We start from the raw sequence: 16142 nt of genomic DNA on the forward strand, positions 1-16142 counted from the left end.
GCTCTTTTATCTCTAGCATATACACCAGTACTTGAAGTATGTGCCCAATGAATTTGTCATAAACGGGTGATTAAATGAATAAAGCATAGAAACCTCTTTTTTATTGAAGTGATCTGTAAAGGATGAATATTAGAAAGTGATTAGACAAGAAATACTTTGTGTTCTTTTTCATTGAATCCACTATATTTTTACTTTATTATTTTGTATCTTTTATAGTCATAAAGCTGAGTTGCTAAGGGCAGGCTCTGCCAGCAAGAGCATTCACAGGAGATGACTCTGTAGGTTATCAGAACACATTCCACCACTTACCTGTAATTTTTGTCCAGTTACTATCTTATTTAAGTATTAGTTTTAAACTATGAAAATAAAGAAAAATAGCACCTACTTTAATTAAATATTGTGAAGATTTAGTAAGATAATCTCTAAGATAATTAAAATGAAGTAGCTAATAACTGGGAACTGCTGCTGCTTTTACTATTAACATTATTATCTGACAGGCTAAAACCTGGATACAGCCTTTTCTAGTAATGGAGTTCTAGAGGATAGAGAAATATATGCCATCTTCTTCAGTAAATTAGGAAATTTATTAGAAGATAATTTGCATGACTAGTATTAAATAGATAGTATTAAATAGAAAAGTATCACTTGGAGCATTCGCTGTAAAAATTAATAATTTTGCACAAAACTAAAGCAAATAATTTCTAGGGCACAAGAATAAGTCATACACTTTCCCTCAGATTCAGTTTTTCAAAGTAACCTTCCTTGGCATGTCTGGAAGCTTTCTGTGAGGCTTTCAGCCCTAAGATTTCTCTTCCAGGATTATTATGCCATTTCCCTATCATCCTCAGCTGTCCAATGAATGGTAGAATTGGTAAGAAGTAAGAAATCTTTTTTGGTTCTAAAAAGCTTTGGCCTCATAGTTAAAACTTGAGCACCATTGAAACTAAGCATGGTCAATTTACACGAATTCTAATTTAAAAAAAAAATCAGCTTTCTTTTTCTTTCATTCTTCTTTTTCTTTTTTTTTCCCACATAGACTGCTTGTTTATTAGCTCTGGTGTTGCAACATAATGGTTTCCAGTAAAGATGCTGAGCTGCTTGGAGGTGGGAGAGCACCGTGAGGCTCAAATGGGTGAGTGGTGGGCTCTTCTATTTCTTCCGCTTGTTCTTGTTGTAGTCCCACTTGGCTGAGAAGCCCTGAATCAGTCTGACCTTCATGTGGAGCATCCTGTTGGTCTGTTTGGCCACCCAGTCCTCCTCAAAGATGTGTGGGAAGGAGCCTTACACAGTGCTTCTCCTAAATCAGAATGAGAGCAGCAAAGCCGATGAAGAACATTGCGATGCCCACAACCATCTTCCACTCATTCGTGCTCCTGTTCATTTCAGCAAAGCTCTCATTGAACTTCATGCCATACAGTTCAACTTTTTCATCAAAGGAGAGGCTGCTCCAGGGAGCCTCCTTCTCTTTCAAGGCCTTCCATCTGGCAGAGAGGATCTTAATGTGGACCACATCAGGTGGGGGATAGTTACACCAGTTGACGTAACTCAGGAGAGCATAGTCTTCACTCTTCATGATGCTTCCATGTGCTCCTACACACACCGAGGTGGAAATTGCTCACATGATTAGGTTAAACACTCCGGCAGCCAACATTCTGCTGCTGCCACCCTCTGCTTTCTGCCACCACTGCCCTCTGTAAATATCTGCTTGCTTTTTGTGACTCTAATTTGAGCAGTGAGAGAGTGGCAATTTTCTTGATTTTCTATCATTGCTCTATTCTACTCCCAGGGAAGGCTGAATGTGAAATAGTATCACAGTATCAATCCCATTTCTACATGTTCCACTTTCTTGGACAGTTCAGGGATTGTGGAGGTGGAGAAATTGTTCAAGGTCCTGGATGGCCCCTTCCAGAAGCAGGCAGTTTTTCAGTATTGAGAGGTCTCATGGAATGAAACCCAGAGATGTTTCTTACCCTGTTTATCAGAGAAAACCACGTGTGAACACAAGGCAAGGGTATAGAAATGTAGGAGAGGAGAAGCAGCCCAGAAAGTGCTTCTGTATCCAGATAGATAGAATCCATCTCAGAACTGAGGGTTATGTGCCTGGAAAAGATACCACAAAATAAATTTTAACTTAGGAATCACAGTATACAAATGGAAGAACATAACCCAAGGGTGAAACTGAAGTGTGCCAGAGCACAATGGAAGTACTGAGAAACCAGAGAAGATTTTATTAGGCCCCTTATATTATCACACTCCATCTTCAGTATCTGCTGTCCATGTCCTAGTGGATCTTAATGACCTTATGCTTAAGGTGTGTTATTTCAGTTATCATTCTCTCTTCCTTCAGCCTTTGAGAAGTAAGATTATATAACAGCTATTTTTATAGCTCTAGTTCATATAACTTTAGAATAATTCTATTCAAAATAATTTATTGAGGGCCTACTGTGTGCATTGCTGTAGAGTGGAATTAGATACAGGTCATTGCCTTCTAGTAGTATAAACTATAATGAGGGAGTTGTGTCAAAAATAAAGATAAGAAGATCGACTGCAACAAATGTTATAAAGTTTGAAAAAATATATAACTTATTAAAAAAAAGAGCTAAAGAAATGTGGGAATACTGACAACTCAGGAGATTCTATGGTGACTTACAACATGGTTATTTGTTATAAAATGGGGGTAGTGATTGTTCTGTACACATTGGGTGGTTGTGAGCATGCCATGAGATGATGTCCCAGTGTTTTGTCTGGACCAGAAGGAATAGCCAATCGATATTGGCGTTTATTTACTTATTTTTTTTTTACATAATTCTTATTTTGGAAGGCTTTGAAAGGTAGACCTTCCTTGGTTTTAAGAAAGACTTATTTTAGGGTTTTCTATTTTCTATTTTAGGTCTGTCCTTCAGTAACCCTTTGTATGTGATTTTATTACAGCACTTCGCATTATGGTCACTGTTCCTCTCTACTGGTTGAATGTGTTATTCTGAAGGAGCGAGATCATGCTCTATTCACTTTCCATTGCTAGAGTTTAGCACAGAGCTTGGTACACAATAAGATTTGAATAAATGTTAAATGAAAGTTACTTAGCTCCTGTAATTATGTTCTGTTTTCATATAGAGTGAGCCACAGTGCCATAGCTTGCAATATGTCTCCAAATCTTATTGGCATAGTTGTTTTGCTGTCCTCTGTGGCAGGGTTTCAGATATTCAGATGTGTTTTCACACTTCATTTCACCCTGTGAACAATCCATCCTTTATTAGTTCACCATAAAGAAATAACTTTGGAATGCAGCTGTTCTCCATCAGTCTCCCATAGCCTACTCCCTGAAGCTAAATCTCCGTGAATGTTGTCCTTCCTTCAAAGGCAGGCAAATCTCTGGAGCTTGGTTAGTGGCAGGGATAGAGGATAAGCAGCAATGCCAGAGATGGGAAATGTAAAGCAGGAGAATCCATTTCTGATCCTGGGGTGACACTCGAAAGCCTCAAGATTCTTGGCTTAAACAAGAAAGCCAGGCAATGTCCTCATGCTCATGCCACACTTAATCTTTCCTAAACAAGTGTACTTTGCTTGGAACTCATTTGTAAAATTGAAGAAGGTGGAGATGCTCATCTCTCCAGATTGTTTTAATAAAATAACACACGCATATATAAATCTCTGTGGTGGGGGGGGAAGGCAATAGACAATGAGATGTAGTATTAGTAATAATCAATCAACTTACATAGTGGCTTGAGTCTGTTCCTGAGGAAGTGTTGTTACTTGCTAACTGCTAGTTTTTCAGTTTTGCATTTTTGAGGTCCCCAGGGTTGTTCCTGCCTCTCTGTGAGGCATTGTTTGTGAGTTTTTGCAGGGCAGAGTGGTTGGTTCACTGGAGGTTGCTGCCCTGGTCACTGAGGTCTGGCCCTTCTGTATACTGCCCCATGTGCAATGGATCACTTGCCTCTCAGGAGACCAGCTGGTCATTGCTGGCTGAGCTCTCTGTGTGTCACACTGGACAGTAGTGTGTTACGGGACTGGAGCATTGGCTCCCTCTATTTTGCCTTCTGCTTTTGGTAGAGGTTTCTTAAATCAGCAGTTTGTGCCCCACGTTATATTATAGTTTCCTGAAACAGAAGAAACCAAAGTTCTGGAGACTGATTTAGGTAAAAAGGATCTTCCTGACTCTGAATCCCATCTTCCCCTTTTTGTTTATGAGACAAGCTATTTATATGGATTCTTCTCCACTTAAGGTGCATAATTATGCCCAAGAATCCCTTACACCCTATGTCTCACCTTCTTTACCCTCTAAAAATTTGTAAAGACTTTGGTTGGACAGTGTTGACCATCATACCCAGGTTGTGTACAGCTATCAGCAGTAAACCCAGCTTGCAGTCTTCCCCTGGAGTCTTCTCAGAAGCTGCAGTCTTTTGTAAGGTCTGTACTACACTTTAGTGAACATATCTTAAACCTCCAATGATGAGCTTTAGAAAGTTAAAGCTGTAATCTGGAACATCTAAAATAATTTTAAGTGTTTCCAGTTTTTTAATACTAGTTTCTAGTATTAAAAAGTGGTGTTTCATATAGTGATATTCATTTATACCAAGGGATGGGAGGAAAAGCAATTAAAGAAATATGTTTATTGAACATATTGGCCAAGTCTGCACTTTCAAGAATCTTCAGTGATGTTCGATTAGCTTTGTGCCTGTACACAAGGTCAAGCAATGGTTTTTTATAGTTAACCATTTTTATTAATGGGTGCCAATACTGGGCCATGTGTCAGAACTTGGCAAAGTTAATGATAAAGCTCATGTCATATCTGTGTGTTCCTGCTGAACCAAAAACTTAATATGGTCTTTATATTGAGAATACTACATGTTTTACTTTTGATGTATATATACTGATCTTGTCTACTTGCCTTGACTAAAAAAAATGAGAAGATTTCCTTTCCTTCTTCTGGTCCCCCAGATACTGTAGTGCATTCTATATAGTGTTTTGCTTACTAGCGCTTGACCTGGTTAATAAAGTGTCCTAGGAAAATAGAAAAACACCTATTGACACTTTACTACTAATGGTATCCTGAATATATTGCGTTTTTCTTAAAAGCTCTAAACTTATAGATCATATTCTTATGAGAATAAAAAATGTTTCCTTAGGACTATGTCACCCTATCCAGAATGTTTAGAGGACATTAGTATTCCAGACTCGTGTGTGTTGCTATGCACAACAGCTGCACCTGGCAAATTTGCTGTTTTGGTGACATTGGCCATTTTGATGAGCCTGCAGAAAGGAAAAAAAAAATCATGCCAAATAGAGTACAAACTCTTATACAAAATGTACTTCAGAATTATCAGTTTGACTTTGCAGTGTTTGCTTTCAGAGGAAAACAACAGCAATCAAAAGAAAAAAAATGATGAGCTAGATAGACTGAAAAGTGTTCTAATGACACATGTCAATCCACTGTCAAAGCAGTATTACTACAACAGTAAATGGAGAATTCAAGGTAAAGTTTGAGTCTACAGGACTCACATACTACTCTCCAGTCTGAAATCTGTTGGGGACTGATTAGGCCTTTGAAACAAATCATTTCTGTAGATCATTCCTTCTGAGCTGCTAATTAGCTGTCCATATTGGGTAGTGGCAGTGGCTTTCATAGTAAAGTTGTTTCAGCATTGAAAGACTGTCACAGTTGAATGTGGCTTGTTGTAAACACTAAAATAACTCCAAATGAATATAACCTGCACTTTCCAGTCACAATCATTTCCAAAACTCTAAAGCTAAACCCTGAACTGAAGTTATGATGACTTTTCTAAAGCGTTTTGGAGAAAAATATACATCCTTTCTTAAAAGCAGCCTTTGATATTAGAGAAACACTTTATGGGATAAAGGACATCTTTCCACATTTGAAAAGTACTTTTAAATATCATTAAAGTATATAGATAGCTGGCCACTTAACAAAATTTTTCTACTTCAATTTATGAGTGTTGATAGAGTAAAAGCAAATGGTTTAAGGATGCTTCAATATTTGTACATTCAACTTCAGAAGCTTTCAGGGAGGATAATATACCTTCATGCATTTAAATTATGCATTATATCATACAAACTGGGAACGTTCTGAAGAGATAGTAAGTGAAATTCCAGCTTCAGGTCTTGGATAATGAGGTCATTGAATAGAGAAGAGAAATTGAACAAATTACCCTGAGAGTTGAAGTGTTGTGAATTTTATTTTTTTTGCATGTGATTCACTTGAATTTCAACACTTTTCAACCTGAACAGAAAGAAAGTACCTGTCGGGGAGACTTTGAAATGCCTGCCTACTAATGGTAGAGATAAGATAGAATCAAACCCATAAATCTAAGACTACTTCCTATATATAGTAAACTCAGTAAATATGGTTAACCAGCCACTAATAGTATTTTTTTCCTTGAATATTGTAGGTGCTATTGGCCATATTCATTTAGAAGTGTTATAAGTGGCATTTTAGTTGGCCAGTACTGCATCACCGTTGAACAATACAACTTAAATTATTTGGAAAGCATACTACAAAAGGCTAAGCACTGTGTTTGGTAGGTATGTAGAAATTGTGGAAACATCAATGCCAAGCAAGTTTAAGTCCAGTCCTAGAGAAATTTGCAATCTTTTTTTCTCCTTTTTTTTTTTTTAAGATTTTTATTTATTTGAGAGAGAAAATGAGAAAGGGGAAGAGAAAGAGAGAGCATGAGGTGGGGGGAGGGACAGAGGGAGAAGCAGACTCCCTGCTAAGAAGGGAGTCCAATCCTGGGACTCGATCCTGAGACTCTAAGATCATGACCTGGACCATACTCAACCAACTGATTCACCCAGATGTCCTGGGAAATTTGCAGTCTTTAACATAAGATCTATAGCACATTGCAAAGGAGAATATACAATGGAGTACGTATGCAGTCCAGACGAAGGGGGATACCTCTTAATTATTCAGGATATATTACCTACCATCTTAGTTTGCAAGGTTAACTTCTAGGAACAGCTTCCATTTCTTTTAATATAATGCTGAGGAAAATTTGAACATGGAAGGAAAACAATCTGTTCCCCTTCATAACTCTTATCTATAATATCTGAAGATTTTAACCAAATTACCACATCAGCTTCCCATTTTATTTACCAGTGTAATCAGGTAAACTGCTTATTTGCTGAAAGCACTACTTCATAAGTTACCTCAATAAGCACGAGCCATACAGTAGTTTTGCATCATTCTTAAACATAGTTAACGAAATTAATTTAGTCCTGATCTCTAATTCTAGATCTCCAATTTTTCCCTAATTCTCAAATTTTCTTATTCATTCCATTTATATGTTTTTGACATTTAATATAACAAGTTTGAACACCCATTTTTTTTTCTTTTTCTGAATTTTGGTGGCTCCTTGCCAGCTACTGCAGCTCTGTCAGAACTGGGCTGAATTCCTGGCAGGTGGTGATCATAAGCTGACTTAGAATTTTTCCTGAAATGCTTGGGTTGTTAGAATGTGAGCCAAATGGACATCACCTACCACTGTGTGGTGCGCATCCAAGTTCTCCATTTGATCTTACTTTGATATGAATAGTTACAGAGAAACATGGACAAAAAGGCTCTCCTGAGAAATAGGCACACACAGCCGGTTCAAGCTGATACAATACTAACAACTGTGGTTTAATTTCAGGATGGCAATATCATCCCTAGTTTAATTGTCTTGATATGCTTTAATAAAGCCTGAGCTGTTTTCCCATGCTGTATATTAGGGCTAGTCTTAATTAAGTCACTAAGCATTACTGGTTGTGTCAGCACAAAATGTCTATCTGGTCAAAGATTCATATTTTATCATCGCTGTCTACATGGTTATGAACAAGATTTTCTTCTTAGGATGTCTTTTGCAGATTTTACATTACTTCTAATTTAAAAAGCTTAAATTGTTAAGGGCCAGACTAAGCTCAGGTCTCTGGTGGGGAAAAATTAATGATTTTCCTTTGAGTATCATATCTTAAAGTATTATCTTTTCCAATTCAAACTTAAATGCTCAATGCCTTGAAAATGAAAAGAATAAAAACTATGTCAGCAAGAGCACAAGAAGAGACTTGCCCATTTTAGGCAGAAAGGGATATACCAGATGGAAATCTATACAAATAAATGAAGAGGTCAGAAATGGTAAAAATGAGATAAGAGTTCATTTTTTTCCCATTTCAATGGCTTAACAAGCTATTTGATCTTCTAAAAAATAGGTAAAATTTTAAAAAATGTTTAAAATAATAACAAAGAAGATGAGTAGGTAGAAATGGAAGTAACATAATAAAGGTTTATACTGTAAGTCTACTTGAAAGTAGGCCATTATATGTTCGTAGTAAATATTATATACCTTAGCTCAACCACTAAATGGTTTAAAAAAAAAAAAAAGGTATAACTAACAAACCCATCTTGGGTGTTAAATGGATCCTTAAATACTCTATTCAACATAAGGATAAAGAACAAGGGAGAAAAAAATAATAATCAGAAAATAAGACAGTAGTAGTTTTAAATCTATATGGGTAATTAAATGTAAGTGATTGAAAACACCCGTTTGAAAGGCAGAAAATGTCAGTCTCAATTGGATTAAAAACAATACCCAAGTAGGTGCTCTCTATGGTAAATTCATGTAAACATTAAGTCACAGACAACAAGATTGGGGAAAATATGCCATAAACATTAATCCAAAGGCTGGAGTGACTATATTATCACATAAAGTAAATATCAGGGTCAGTAATATTAAAGATAGACATTACATAATGAAAGAGCAGTCAATATTTGAGAAGAAACAATCTTAAATGTGCATGCACCTAACAATAATTCCAAGTTCTTAAAAAAGTGATAGAAATGAAAATAGACAAACCACACTTATAACTGGAGACTTTTTCTCTGTAACTGAACAAATTAAGAATGTAGAGAACTTGAGCGCTATCAACCATGTTCAGAGCAGTCCACACAACTATAAAATGAACATACTCTTCAAGTGAAAATGCAGTGTTTATCAAGATAAACCATAGTCTGAGCCATAATACAATTCTAAACATACTTAAAATAATTTAAAAATATAGACTAAGTATTTTCACTGAACAAAAGAGAAGCTAAAAATTTAATAACAAAGTTATCTGGGAAATCTCCAAATATTTGGAAATTAAGTAATTACCACATGGATGAAAAAATAAATCTCAAAGGAAGTACTTTGAATTTCAAAAATGAAAACTGCATATCAAAACTTGTTGAGCTAAAATTGTGCTTGGAAAGAAATTTGTAGCATCAAATGTTTTATTAGAAAAGATATGATCTCAAAACAATCTGAATTTTTTCAAACCAGAAAAAGAGCAAATTACCAAAGTATGCCAAGGAAAGGAATTAAAAAATCTTTAGGATTGGGGTGCCTGGGTGGCTTTGTGGGTTTAACCTCTGCCTTCAGCTGGGGTCATGATCTCAGGATCCTGGGATTGAGCCCCACTTCAGGCTCTCTGCTCAGTGGGAAGCCTGCTTCCTCCTCTCTCTCTCTGCCTGCCTTTCTGCCTACTTGTGATCTTTCTCTGTAAAAAAAAAAAAAAAAAAAAAACAAAACAAAGCAAACAAAAAAACCTGTAGGATTAGATATTAAAGAAATTGAAAATGGAGAAAGAGAAAAGAAGCAAACTCAAAAGCTGGGTCTTTGAAAAGTTCAATCCAAATTATAAACTTCTAGTTAGATCAAGAAAAGCAGGCACACATTGCCAGTATCAGCAATGAAAGAGGGGACATCAATACATATCTTCCATACACTTTAAAATATTGAGCTCTATTTATGACTTCATAAGCTTCCTTCATGTCCTGACTTAAATTTCATCTCTGTGAGGTCTTCTCTAACAGTCTTGGTAGTTTCCTAGCGCTATGGGTAGCTATCACTCGACCTTATTTCTTTTCTCCAATTCTTATAACTATGCTCATTTGTACGCATGTATATAATGATATACATCCTAGGATCTAGCATAGATTTGTACCTCAGGAAGCACAAATAAATTGAATGAAGAAATGCATGATTAAAATTGATTGAAACAATCCAGTGATCCATAGAAATATTAATGTATCAGAATAACAAAGGAATACAAGCAAATATTACTTGTAATACGAATTTGAAAGCTGTTTTTTCCTCAAGAACGTTCTTTTCTAACTAACTCTCTCACCAAAACATAGAGCTATCTTTTCTCTGACCTAAATCTAATGTTTTAATTTTCCTTAAAGTTGTTGAGGTTTGAGAGAGATGCTTTTATGGCAAATCTCCGTTAGAATAAATTGAAATTAGGCTTTGAGAATTCTGAGCATCAAATACGGTCAAAGCTATTTGCCAGCTGGGGAGAATTCTTCTTTTCCTCTGAGAAGTGCATTGGACTCTTTTAGATATAACTTCAGCCACAATTTCATTAAGTTCTTCTTCAGCAGTTCCTGGTAAATTGTCCTGAAAATTAGCAAACATTTCAATAATGCAGTCTGGGAAATTTAGTACGTAATTTTTAGCATATTTTATTGCAATAATAAGGTCCTGACAATTTTGCTTTTGCTTAGCCATTATACTCTTTGTTGGTTTTAATTGAACACTGACAAGCTTGATTGCAGATCAGGGCAGTAAGTCCCAGCAGCAATGGACTGAGTGATTTGGAAAATTGTCCCACTGGAAATGAAGAAATATCACAAAGAAGCCGTTGTAGAAACCAATTAAAATCACATAAAAGTAAATTCTACATGTATTAAACAAATTTCATTGAAATCTAGCATAAACATAAAATGTGTACAAATCATACATGTGGAAATCAAATTTTACCTAGTATATCTACATATAGTAACCAGCTGATTCAGGAAATAAATCACCTCTAACACCCCGGAAACCTCTTTTGTGACCTCTTTTTTTTTTTTTTTTTCATTCCCACCTAAATGTAGCTACTATTCATACTTAAAGCAGAAAAAATTACTTTTTGTCTATTTTTCAGCTTTTTATAAAAAGAAACCTTTAATAGGTAACTTCTATGGGCTTCTTTCACTCAACATGATGTTGTTGTGCATAATAGTGATTTATTCATTTTCATTGCTGTGTAGTATTTAATTAGATGCCTATATTACTAATTTAGTCATTTTACAATTAATGGGTATATGAGTTGTTTCCAGTTTAGGGAAAAGATATTGGTACAGCATTTTCATACATAACTGTGGCAGCTCAATTCTTTAGGAGTAGAATTGTTTTATAAGTTAGATGTACATTCATTTTATGAAATTATCCCACAAAAGTTCCAAAATTATATATTTTACATTTCATATGTATAAATGTGTATGTGTGTGTGTGTGTGTATATATATATATTTTTTTTTTTTTCCAGCAGAGCATGTGAGAGTTCTTGTTGCTTCACGGCCTTGCTAAGACTTACTATTTTTCATAGTTCTTATTTTACCTTTGGGGTATATGAATGGTTAGTTATACCTCATTGTGGCTTAAGTTTTGTACTGATAATTTTTTTTTTTTTTTTTTTTTTTTTTAGCAGCATAGAACCACAAATTTATTATCTCACAGTTTCAGTGGTTCAAGAGCTGAACATAGTTTAGAAGAGTCCTCTTCTCAGGGTCTCAAAAGGTAGAGATGAAGGCATTAGATAGTTTATGTGTTTTTTTTTTTATAATTTTATTTTTTATAAACATATATATATATTTTTTTTTCCCCAGGGGTACAGGTCTGTGAATCTCCACGTTTACACACTTCACAGCACTCACCATAGCACATACCCTACCCAATGTCCATAACCCCCTCTCTCCCAACCCCCCTCTGCCCAGCAACCTGTACTGATAATTTTTACAGCTCCTTTGAGAGCATGTATTTTAGTCTTTTACCCATATTTAAAATAGGATTGCCTGTATTTTTACTTATTGTAGGAGTAGTTTTTAAGTTCTGGATCTATAGTCCAATCTGGTAGACTCCACATGTGGCCATCATGTGGCTCATCAGAATTGAGATGTCTCACATATTTCTATTAGTTAATGCTGTTCTTGAAAAAAATTGTCAAGTACATATTTTACAATATTTTCTCCTACTTGTGTGGTTTTCATTTTCACTCCTAATGGTTTCTTTTTCTTGACAAAAATCTACAACTTTAAAGAAGCCCATTGTTTTGCTCTTTTCCTTTATGATTATTGCTCTTTGTATTCAAACAATTATCTATAAAAATATTTTACTATTTAATCTTCTAGAAGTTTTCTTGTTTTAATTTTCCCATTTATGTCCATAAATCCACCTGGAGTGACTTCTCTTTTTTAAGGAATTCAAAACCAAAATTATTTTCTTTTAATAATTGTTTTTAAAAGATAGCTATAGATTCACATGCAGTTATAAGAAATAAGATTCTGTGTATCCTTAAACCATTTTTTTTTTTTTTGCAAAACTACAATACAGTATCACAAACAGGATATAGAACATTTCCAACACTACAGGGATCCCTCATTTCCCTTTTATAGACATGCCGTTCCCTCTTACCTCCACCCACATTCCCCTAACTCTTGGCAACCACTAATCAATTCTCTATTCCTATAACTGGTCATTTAAAGAATGTCATATAAATGGAATCGTACAGTATGTGAACTTTGGGATTGGCTTTTCTCACTCAGCAAAATTCTCTAAAGATTGATCCAGGTTGTTGCCTGTATATATGTATGTATGTATGTATGTATGTATTAAAGGTTTTATTTATTTATTTGACAGAGAAACAGGCTCCTCACCAAATGGGAAGCCCAAGGGAGGGCTTGATCTTAGGACCCAGGGGTCATGACCTGAGCCAAAGACAGATGCTTAATGACTGAGTCACCAGTGTACCTGTGTCTGTTTTTATAAAGGTTTTTGTGTGAACCTGATTTCATTTCCAGCAGTACAACTACCAAATTGTATGGTAGTTGCAGGTTAGCTTTTAAAGAAGTAGCCAAACTATTTTCCAAAGTAGCCATTCTACCAGTAATGTATGGGTGATATAGTGTTTCCCATCATCACTAACATTTAGTATTACTATTCTTTATGTGATCCATTTTGGTAGGTGTTTAGCAATATCTCATTGTAATTTTAATTTGTAATTTTTTAAAATTTGTAATTAATGATGTTGAACATCTTTTCATGTGCTTCTTTGAAATCTGTATATCCTCTGGTAAAAACAACTGCTGTGTCTTTGCCCATTTTTAAATTTTTTCTTATTGAGTTTTGAGAGCTATTTATATGTTCTATGTATTAGGGTTTTCTAGAAGAATAGACGACTATAATGTATATATATACATATATGCATCTAGATGTATATTTTAAGGAATTAGCTCACATGATTATAGAAGCTAAGTCCTAAAATCTGCAAGGTGAGTTGGAATGTTGAAGACCAGGAAAGCCAATGGTGTAATTCCATTTTCAAGTCTAACAGGCTCCAGACTGGGAAAACCAAATATTTAGTTTTACTTTAAGTCCCAAAGCACGCGCGCACACACACACACACACACACACACACACACACACACACAAAGGCACAATGTCCCAGTTTGATGATAGCCAGGCAGGAGAAATTCTCTTACATTAGGAAGGGTCAGGCTTTTACTTCTATTCAGGACTTTGACTGATTGGATGAGATCCACCCACAGTAGATACCAAAATCTGCTTTACTCAGTCTACTAATTTAAATGCTAATCTCATCCAAAAACATTCTCACAAAAATACCCAGAATAATGTTTGGCCAAGTATCTGGGCATACCATAGCCCAAATAATTTGACATATAAAATTAACATCATATTTGCCCTTTGTAAGATATATGGTTTGCAAATATTATCCCCCAGTATGCACCTTACATTTTCAACCTCTCAAGAGTTTTGATTATACTCTAAATTTGAGACATACACCTAATCAGTGTTTCCTCGTAGGGTCATGCTTTTGGTGTCAAGTCTGGGTTGTGTGAGTTTCTTCTGTATTTTGGATATTAACTCCTTACCAAATGTGGTTTGCAAATATATTTCTCTCATTGCACTGGTCACCTTTTCATTGATCATTTCTTCTATTGTGCAAAAGTTTTTAGTTTGATGTAGTCTCACTTTTTATTCTGTTGCTTTTGGTGCCATATACATAAAATCATTGCTAATATTAATGTCAAGAAAGTTTCTAATCAGGCAACAAAAATAAATGTATTCAAATTGGCAAAGAAGAAGTCAAACTCTCTCTCTTTGCAGATTACATGATACTTTATGTGGAAAACCCAAATGTCTCCACCCCCAAATTACTAGAACTCCTACAGCAATTCAGTAATGTAGTAGGATACAAAATCAATGCACAGAAATCAGTTGCTTTCTTATACACTGACAATGAAACTGTAGAAAGGGAAATTAGAGAATTGATTCCATTTACAATAGCACCAAAACCCATAACATACCTTGGAATAAACCTAACTAAAGAAGTAAAGGATCTATACTTGAGGAACTACAGAACACTCATAAAAGAAATTGAAGGAGACACAAAGAGATGGAAAAACATTCCATGCTAATGGATTGGAAGAATAAAGATTGTTAAAATGTCTATGCTGCCTAGAGCAATCTATACTTTCAAAGCCATCCTGATCAAAATACCATCAGCATTTTTTTAAATGCTGGAAAAAACAATCCTAAAATTTGTATGGAACCAGAAAAGACCCTGAATCACCAAGGAAATGTTGAAAAAGACAAAACTGGGGGCATCACGTTGCCTGATTTCAAGCTTTATTACAAAGCTGTGATCACCAAGGCGGCATGGTACTGGCACAAAAACAGACATATAGACCAATGGAACAGAGTAGAGAGCTCAGATATGGACCCTCAATTCTATGGCCAAATAATCTTCAACAAAGCAGGAAAAAATATCCTGTGGAAAAAAAACAGTGTCTTCAATAAGTGGTGCTGGGAAAATCGGACAGCTATGTACAGAAGAATGAAACTTGACTATTCTCTTACACCACATACAAAGATAAACTGAAAATTGATAAAAGACCTTAATGTGAGACAGGAATCCATCAAAATCCTAAGGGAGAACATAGGCAGTAACCTTTTCTACATTGGCCACAGCAACTTCTTTCGAGACCCATCTCCAAATGCAAGGGAAACAAAAGCAAAACTGAACTTTTGGACTTCATTAAGATCAAAAGCTTCTGCACAGCAAAGGAAACAATCAACAAAACAAAGAGGGAACCTGCAGAATGGAAAAAGATATTCACAAATTACACTACAAAGGGCTGATATCCAGGATCTATAAAGAACTTCTCAAACACAACACCCAAAAAACAGATAATCAAGTCAAAAAATGGGAAGAAGACATGAACAGACACTTCTCCAATGAAGACAAAAATGGCTAGCAGACAAATGAAAAAATGTTCATCATAATTAACCATCAAGGGGGCGCCTGGGTGGCTCAGTGGGTTAAAGCTTCTGCCTTCGGCTCAGGTCATGATCCCGGGGTCCTGGGATCGAGCCCCGCATCGGGCTCTCTGCTCAGCAGGGAGCCTGCTTCCTCCTCTCTCTCTGCCTGCTTCTCTGCCTACTTGTGACCTCCATCTGTCAGATAAATAAATAAAATCTTAAAAAAAAAATAATTAACCATCAAGGACATTCAAATCAAAACCACATTGAGATGCCACCTTACACCAGTTAGAATGACAAAAATTAATAAGGCAAGAACAACAAATGTGGGAGAGGACATGGAGAAAGGGGAACCCTCTCACACTGTTGATGGGAATAGAAGTTGGTGCAGCCACTTTGGAAAACAATGTGAAGATTCCTCAAAAAATTAAAACTAGAGCTCCCCCATGACCTGGCAATTGCACTACTGGGTATTTACCCCAAAGATACAGATGTAGTGAAAAGTAGGGCCATATGTACCCCAATGTTCATAGCAGCTACATCCATAATAGCCAAACTGTGGAAAGAGCCAAGATGCCCTTGAATGACAAATGGATAAAGATGTGAGTCCATATATACAATGGAATATTATTCAGCCATCAGAGAAGATGAATACCCAACTTTTGTATCAACATTGATGGGACTGGAGGAGATTATGCTGAGTGAAATAAGTCAAGCAGAGAAAATCAATTATGGTTTCTCTTACTTATGGAACATAAAGAATAACATGAAGAACATTAGGAGAAGG

General features: G+C 35.7%; 1 pseudogene; it reads right to left on the minus strand.

The window, feature by feature from the left end:
• Window positions 1-1149: 1149 nt before the first annotated feature.
• Window positions 1150-1651, minus strand: LOC116874544 (annotated as a pseudogene).
• Between the last annotated feature and the right edge of the window lie 14491 nt (window positions 1652-16142).

This window comes from Lontra canadensis, unplaced genomic scaffold (assembly GCF_010015895.1).
Source record: "Lontra canadensis isolate GAN:19392208 unplaced genomic scaffold, GSC_riverotter_1.0 scaffold37, whole genome shotgun sequence".
In the NCBI taxonomy this organism is placed as follows: domain Eukaryota; kingdom Metazoa; phylum Chordata; class Mammalia; order Carnivora; family Mustelidae; genus Lontra; species Lontra canadensis.